The following is a 9,134-nucleotide window of genomic DNA, read 5'->3' as shown; positions in this document are numbered from 1 at the left end:
AACTGAACTGAATAGAGCCTGGAGGAAAAGTCTATTAGCTAAAGTCTGATAGAATGGATTGAAAAACATTACTTGTTATCAAGAGCAAATTTGTCAAACTAAAGGAAGATACAAGGTGCTTCATGCACCCGCTAAAACAGCCTCATGATGCCAAGGCATGATCTATACCTGTGGTTCTCAACTTGGGAACGGTTTTGCCAACCATGCGATTTTTGGCAATGTCTGCAGATATTTTCTTCTGTTACAATTGTGTGACGATTGCTACTTGCTAAAGGCCAGAGCTGTTGCTGTACACCCTATAGCTCACAGAATATTCTACCTGCAAGGAAGAAGCATGTAGTCCTCAGAATAAATAATCTTGATGCTGAGAAACCCTGGTCTATACTACTAGGGAGTTGGATAGGAGTCTCTCTGTTCCCTTGTTCTGCCCTCCCAAACCTTTATTTTAAAAATAATTTCACTGGGGACTTCCCTACTGGTCCAGTGGTGCAGACTCCCTGTTTCCAATACAAGGGACCTGAGTTCAGTCTCTGGTCAGGAACTTGATCCCACATGCTGCAACTAAGAATTTGAATGCTGCAACTAAAGATCCTGTGTGCTGCAACTAAAACCTGACACAGCCAGACAAATAAATAAACACAAAAATTTTTTTCCCATCATTTGTCTCAATGAAGTATTTCTTGAAACATAAAGAAGAACTGTTATGGCTGAAAATACACAGGAGTCTTGGAGTTCCATTAGCTCTGATTTCTATGACCCTTTGAAATGGTCTTATGGCTTTTAAGGCTTCAGGGCTCTGAAGAATATAACTAAAAAGAGCCACTCTGGAGAACAGTATGGAGGTTTATTAAGAATCTAAAAGTAGAGCTACCACATGACTCAGCAATACCACTCCTAGGTATATACCCAGAGAAAACCATAATTTGAAAGGATACATGCACCCCCAATGTTCACTGCAGCTCTATTTACAATAGTCAGGACATGGAAGCAACCTAAATGTCCATCAATAGAGGAATGGATAAACAAGAGGTATACGTATGTATGTTATATTGGTTGGTGGTAATTTAGTTGCCAAGTCATCTCTGATTCTTGAGACCCCATGACTGTAGCCTGCCAGGCTCCTCTGCCCATGTGATTTCCCAGGCAAGCATACTGGAGTGGGTTGTGTTTCTTCCTCTAGGGGATCTTTCTGACCCAGGAATCAAATCCGAGTCTCCTATATTACAGGCAGATTCTTTATATTGCTGAGCCAACCAGGGAAGCCCATAGATCATATTATTCAGGAATAGAAAAGAACAAAACAGTGCCATTTGCAGCAACATAGACGGACCTCCAGATTTTCATACTAAGTGAAGTGGTTCAGACAGAAAAAAGCAAATATATGATATCACTTAGATATGGAATCTTAAAAAAAAAGGTACAAATGAACTTATTTACAAAACAGAAGTAGAGTCATGGATGTAGAAAACAAACTTATGGTTACCAGGGTATAAACTGGGAGATTGGGACTGACATATATATACACTACTATAAATATATAAAATAGATAACTAATAAGAACTGAGCACAGGGAAGTCTACTCAATACTCTGTAATGGCCTATAAGGGAAATTAATCTTAAAAAAAGTGTGGATATATGTATATGTATAACTGATTCACTTTGTAGTATACCTGAAACTAACACAATATTTTAAATCAATTATATTCCAATAAAAATTAAAAAAAATTAAAAACATTGCTCTCTGGCATGGGTACTGTAGCATGCCAGGCCTCTCTGTCCAAGGGATTCTGCAAGCAAGGATATTGGAGTTAGCTGCTCTTTCCTTCTCCAGGGGAGCTTCCTGACCAGGGATCAAACCCAAGTTTCTTTATGTCTCCTGCATTGGCATGGCAGGCAGGTTCTTTACTACTAGTGACACCTGGGAAGCTCCACCATTACTTTACCACTCCTAAAATAACTGGACAAGAAGAAGAGAGAATCCTTGCAGTAGTGTGTATATATGCCCCAGGTACAAGACTCTTGCACATATAGGAAGAATCTTGGTAAAAGTGCATACTAGGAGAAACAATTAATTGTCCAAATAATTTTTGGTGCTTTGTGCAATAAGCATAGGACAAAGTCCTAACAGCCCTGGAGAGCTCCAAATAAAAGTAACTTCTAATGACAGCTGCATACATTCTGCTTTGGTTGAGGAATATATGAGAGTAGAGAATTCAAGCAACATCCAAGTGCAGAGTGAGTGGAGACAACGGAAATGCCACCATCTTGTCAAGGTCTAGAAAGAGCTTACTTCATTGGACAATTAATTTAAGTGGCTAAAATTTTTAAGTATTTACTATGTGACAGGTGTTATTCTAAATGCATATAGCCCTTATATGCTCTTTTGGAATTTGAAAAATGATATTAAAGACAATGTAAAAAATTGTTGTGTCAACTATAAAAAAAGTAATGAAGATAAGCTTGCTTTAAAGGATGTTAAAAGCAATTACAAGAAAAAAGAAATTAAAGCATGCAATAGCCCAGCAATACATTAGATAATGATACTAGAAATAAACAAAAAGAAGAGTGAATTTATTGTGATAAACTTGGGGTTTTTAGTGAAGAAAAAATGAATTATTTTGAAAAATACAGGGAAAAATTAATAGCTATTTGAGAAAACATTATGTTTAATTTTCTGCATCATCCTTTATATCAAAATAAATCACAAATGTACAATGTACATCTAAACAACAATAAAAGTATTAGAAGAAAATTTTAAATGTTATTACCATCTTGGAGTGGGCAAGTCTTCCTGCCATGAAATATGAAAGCTAAGCACAATTGAGGTTGACTATTAAAAAATTAAATCCTTTTGCACAACAAATGTTACCACAGAAAATTTTTTTAAAAGTTAGAAAAACATTTGCATTGTGTATTTCAGAAAAAAAATAATTCTTCATATAGCCCAAAGTTTCCCAAATAAACTAGAAAATAAAGAACATAAAAATAAGAAGTAGGCAAAAATGCAAAAACACATAAAAGTATTCAATAAATACATAAAAATATGTTTAAACTCACCCATGATTAAAGAAATACAACTTAAAATTACAATGGAAAACAAATATTTACCTTTTAGAGAGGCAAATAATGAAAAGATTGCTAAGATGCATTATCTGTGCATCTTACTCTTCATCTACACTTTAGGGTTATGAATTAGAGTAACATTTGGGGTGGCAATTTAATAATACCTATCAACGATTAGACACACCTTTTGACTCAGCAGTTCTATGTTTAGGAATTTCTCCTACAGGTATATTCGCTTCATGACATAAAAATACACGAAAAAGGATGTTAACAAAAGTATAGTTTGTGACAACAAATACTTAAATGTCATCAATACCAAGCTGGTTAAAACCATTATGGTGCATCCATACAATGGAATAGCTTGCAGTACCTAGGAAGACTGAAGCATGCTCATGTTCATTTGCTCTATGTGTTGTGTAAATGCCTAGAACAGGCTTCCCTGGTGGCTCAGAGGTAAAGAACATGCCAGCCAATGCAGGAGACTAGAGCTCAATCCCTGGGTCAGGAAGACCTCCTGGAGAAGGAAATGGCAGCCCACTCCAGTATTCTTGCCTGGTAAATCCCATGGACAGAGGAGCCTGGCAGGCTAGAGTCCATGGGTTGCAAAGAGCTGGACATGAACTTAGCGACTAAACAAGAACAACAACAAAATGCCTAGAACAGTAGGTGTTTTAGTTAATATTTATTGAAGTGAGTGTGTGACCCTCATTCTAAGTGTGAAGCAATGAAGAGTGGTCTAGCAATGATCCTAAGTATCAATATTTAGGAAAATACACACATGTACATATCCATGCAACCACAAACGCTTTCCTGGAAAGAGTGACAGGACAACATCAGCAGTAGTGTCTTCTCTGTGCTGCAGTGGATATAAGAAAACAGGGTCAGATCTGGGTGAGGTGAATGAGGCACCTACACCACAGGTTGAAGGAAGCACCCTGAGATTAAGTATCTCTTTAAATTTCGAGCCCAGGCATCTAACTCACTTCACCCTGAAGGTGAAAGTATCAGTCCCCTAGTCGTAGTGTCCAGCTCTTTGTGACCCCATGGACAGTAACCCACCAGTCTCCTCCATCCACGGAATTCTCCAGGTAAGAATTCAGTGGAATTCTCCACTGAAATGGGTAGCCATTCCCTTTTCCAGGGGATTTTCCTGACTTAGGGACTGAACCCGGGTCTCCTGTTTTGCATGCAGATTCTTTACCATCTGAGGCGCCAAGGAAGATTTACCCCTATCTATGAGGTGACTTGACTTCCAGTTTTCTACTTTTCAGTTTCCTTGCTATGAGAAAATAATTCTGGAATAAAACATTAAATTACTTAATAATATTACAATTTAAGACTAGAGATTTTATCTTATAAAGGGACTGAAGCATTATAAAGGGACACTCAAGCACCTTAAGAATGAAATAGAGAATATCTATCATAAATATTGCTACAAAACTGATTTTAAGTTTGAAAGAGAAACTATATTAAAATGATAATAGTAAGGGCCCGCAGGTGGTGCTAGTGGTAAAGAACCCGCCTGCCAATGTAAGAGATATAAGAGACATGGGTTCGATACCTGGGTTGGGAAGATCCCCTGGAGAAGGGAATGGCAACCCACTCCAGTATTCTTGCCTAGAGAAACCTATGGACAGAGAAGCCTGGTGGGCTACAGTACATGGGGTCTCAAAGAGTCAGACATGTCTGAAGTAACTTAACAAACAGCACGGTATAGGCTTATACCTTCAGAATACATACAGAATACATACAAAAGGATGAAAAATGTTGAGAGTAGTAATCAATTGGACTCTTATTTATCAGACAAATCAATACAGATATAAAGTAGGGTTGGTAGTTTAAATTTCAGAAAAAAAGTTTGGATAAAAAAAAAAAAGGAAAATGAAGGTTCTTTTCTTTTAGTAAAGGTGTAATCCATGCTGACAATGCCATGAAGAATAGCAAAGGAAGACTTTCAAAATTAAGCAAAAACATTTAGATTTAAAAGGAATAATAAACACTATTTTTAGTACACAGCTTGGTTATATCTCTATTAGCCTCTGATGGGCCAAAATATATATATTCACACATAAATATTGATATATACATATACAGAGATACAGATAAAACAGGAGCTATAGGTACTTGGTAATACACTAATAAAGTTCAAATACGTATTAAAACAATACTCAGTTTTTTCAGCCATCTGTGGAGCACTAAACTAAAAAAAATAAAACTGCTGCTGCTGAGTCGCGTCAGTCGTGTCTGACTCTGTGCGACCCCATAGACGGCAGCCCACCAGGCTCTCCTGTCCCTGGGATTCTCCAGGCAAGAACACTGGAGTGGGTTGCCATTTCCTTCTCCAATGCATGAAAGTGAAAAGTGAAAAGTGAAAGTGAAGTCACTCAGTCATGTCCGACTCTTAGTGACCCCATGGATTGCAGCCCACCAGGCTCCGCCAACCATGGGATTTTCACTAAAAAAACACCCAAAAAACAAACAAACAAAACTGACTGTAAGCTAAGTTGCAAATAAAATATCATTAAAATCTCCCAAGTAGGAACTATAAAGGGAAGGTTCTTCAACAACAGTGCAATAAAATGACAAATTGTGTTCACAACCTTAGATACAAATAATTAGGTTTACTATGAAATTTAAAAAGAATCCCATAAAAATTTTAGGCTAAAGGCAAGTACAAATCTACAATTATGGAGTACTTAGAAAAAAAAAAAAAGAGAACATGAATTCTCAAATTTTGTTGATTGTGGCCAAAGCAGAAGGAAAGATTTTGTGTTAAAAGCATTTATTATTAAAAAAAAAACACCAGAAATAAAAACATGACTAAGGGCAACTCAAAGAGTTTGGATAAAAACAGATCACTTGTAAAATGGCATAAAGAAGAATGTGATGAAGAATAAAAATAAAATTAATCAGTATCACAATCAATTAAAAAATAACATGGTAGTCCTTTAGAGGGAGAGGGTGAGATGATTTGGGAGAATGGCATTGAAACATGTATAATATCATGTAAGAATCGAATTGCCAGCCTATATCCGATGCAGGATACGGCACTCTTGGAGCTGGTACACGGGGATGACCCAGAGAGATGTTGTTGGGAGGGGGGTGGGAGGAGGGTTCATGTTTGGGAACGCATGTACACCCGTGGTGGATTCATGTCAATGTATGGCAAAACCAATACAGAATTGTAAAGTAAAATAAAAAATAAATTAAAAAAAAAAATAAAACCAAATAGCTTATAAATACAATTAACAGAAAACACAAATTTAAAAAATAGGACTTAGATATTTGATAACACAAAAAAGTATAGAGGAAATAAACTGCAAAGACATTATATACTATTCTATGAAAATATGTTAGGAAATTTCAATGGAGTAGATAACTTCAGAGACAAATTTAAATTCAAGTTGGTTCAAGAAATAAAAAATATTATTTTCTCTTATTTCTCTTATAAGAAATAATCAATTTTTTTCTTTTGAAAAGCTTTGAACCATGTGGTTTTATTGTTGAGAATTATGTCAAATTAAAAAAAAAGATAATCCAAATTCTACATAAAACTTTTTCTCAAATATGGAAAAAGCCAGCTTTGATTTTTAAGGAGTCTTTTAAAGATAGTTGAATAAAAAATAAATAAAAAATAATAATAAATAAAAATAAATAAAGACAATTGAGAAGCAAAAAAAAAAAAACTATACTATATACTTTAAGAGAATGAAAAAAAAAGCCACATATTAGGAAAAAAAGTATTTGCTAAGCATTTCTTTTAAAGGACTTGTATCTAAAATAAACAAAGAACACTTAAAATGCAGCAATAAGAAAACAGCCTCATTAAAAAACAGACAAAATATTTGAACAAATGTTTCACCAAAGAAGATATACAGATGGAAAATAAGCATATGAAAAGGTGCTCAACATCACACATTATTAGAAAATTGCAAATTAAAACAACAATGAGATACCATTACATTACTGCATGTAAACACAGTCATGTCTGACTCATTGCGACCCTATGGACTGTAACCCACCAGGCTCCTCTGTCCATGAGACTCTCCAGGCAAGAATACTGGAGTGGGTTGCCAAGCACCCCTCCAGGGGATCTTCCTGACCCAAGGATTGAACCTGCATCTCCTGCGTCTCCTACATTGCAGGTGGATTCTTTAACCATTGAGCCATCTGTGCCTGCTAGAAAGGTTAAAATCCAAACACTGACAACACCAAATGTTGACAATGATATAGAACAATAGGCACTGTCAGTCACTGCTGGCGGCACAGTCACTTTGGTAGACAGTTTGACAGTTTCCTACAAAGCTAAACATAGTATATGATCCAGAAATCACAGTCCTAGACATATACTCAAATGGCGTGAAAGCCTATGTCCACACAAAAACCTGCACACAGATATCTATGGCAGCTTTATGTCATAACTGCCAAAGCTTGGAAGCTACCAAGATGTCCTTCCATAGGTGAATGGATAAATAAACTATGGTACAGCCAGACAGTGCTCTATTACTCAGCACTGAAAAGAAATGAGCTCTCAAGCCATGGAAGAGACATGAGGAAAATGAGATGCAAATTGCTAAGCAAAATAAGTCAATCTGAAAAGCTATGATTTCAATGATATGATATTCTGGAAAAGGCAAAACTGTAGATACAGTAAAAAGATGAGTGGTTGCCGGAGGTTAAAGGAGATAGATGGGGAGGGGTGAGTTAGGTGAAGCACAGGGACTATTTGTTGTTGTTTAGTCATCAAGTCTTGTCTGACTCTTTTGGAACCCCATGGACTGTAGCCCAGACTTCCCTGGTGGCTCAGTGATAAAGAATGCAGGAAACATGGGTTTTATCCTTGGATCAGGAAGATCCCTTGGAGAAGGAAATGGCACTCCAGTATTCTTGGGGGGAAAATTCCATGGACAGAGGAGCCTGGGGGGTTACAGTCTATAGGGTCACAACAAAGTCGACGCAGTGGAGCTATTGAGCATAGACACATGGGTTATAATCCACTAGGCTCCTCTGTCCATGGAATTTTCCCCCCAAGAATACTGGAGTGGGTTGCCATTCCCTACTGAGGGATTCAACCCACGTTTCCTGCATTGGCAGATGGATTCTTTGCCACTGGGAAAGCCAGGGAAGCCCAGGGAATATTTAAGGCTTGATATTTGGATATTTGCTTTGGTAACTGTTATGATGGATACAAAAACAGTATACATTTGTCAAAACCCACAGAACTGAACAACAGGACAAAGAGTGATCTCTAATATAAACTATGGATTAGTAATTTTTCAATTTGATTTATTAATTGTAACAAATATAGCACATTAATGCGAGAAGTCAATAATGAGGGAAGTTGTGTAAGTATGAAAAGAAGAGGTGGAAACTATACTTTGTCCTTAATTTTTTGTAAACCTCAAACCAATCCAATAAAATAAATTCTATTAATTAAAATATTACATATAATTCAATATTCACTGTCCATAAATAAAGAGTTATTGGCAAGGAGGAAAATAAAACTGTATACACAGAAACACTCTCATAAAGAGAGTTGCAAAAATCTCAATAATATATGAGCAAAGCAATTTGGATAGTCTACTGAAGAAATAATTCAAGAAGCATTTTTACCTGGAAAGCATCTCAAAATTTATATATACATAGCACACTGTATAATAATTTTATTTATAATAATAATTTCAATTGATGGCAAAATTGCATTTGGAAGGAAATATTGATATCCATTTCTGGTTAAGTCTCAAAGCAATATTAGGAATAGGAGTATATTTCTTCCCATTTAAAATATTAATATTAAATCAAGTCAGCATCATATGAATGGTTTTTAACAATGCATGCTTCTTGTTTCAAGAGATTTCATAATAGATATTTCTTGGGTGTCTTCCAAACTCATGATAATCTCCCTCTCTCTAGAAACAGCCCTTGAGACTCAGGGATGAAGATACAGGTAGTATGTCTACCATCTGACCTTTACCATTGCTGACTGATGTGGCAGACACCCAGCCCTCTGATGGCTGATCAGGCTTCATCTCCTGAGAATCTGAAATTTAGGGTTGACAGAGACTGGGAAG

Source organism: Oryx dammah, unplaced genomic scaffold (assembly GCF_014754425.2).
Source record: "Oryx dammah isolate SB20612 unplaced genomic scaffold, SCBI_Odam_1.1 HiC_scaffold_3, whole genome shotgun sequence".
Taxonomy (NCBI): domain Eukaryota; kingdom Metazoa; phylum Chordata; class Mammalia; order Artiodactyla; family Bovidae; genus Oryx; species Oryx dammah.
Note: the sequence above shows the minus strand (reverse complement) of the source record.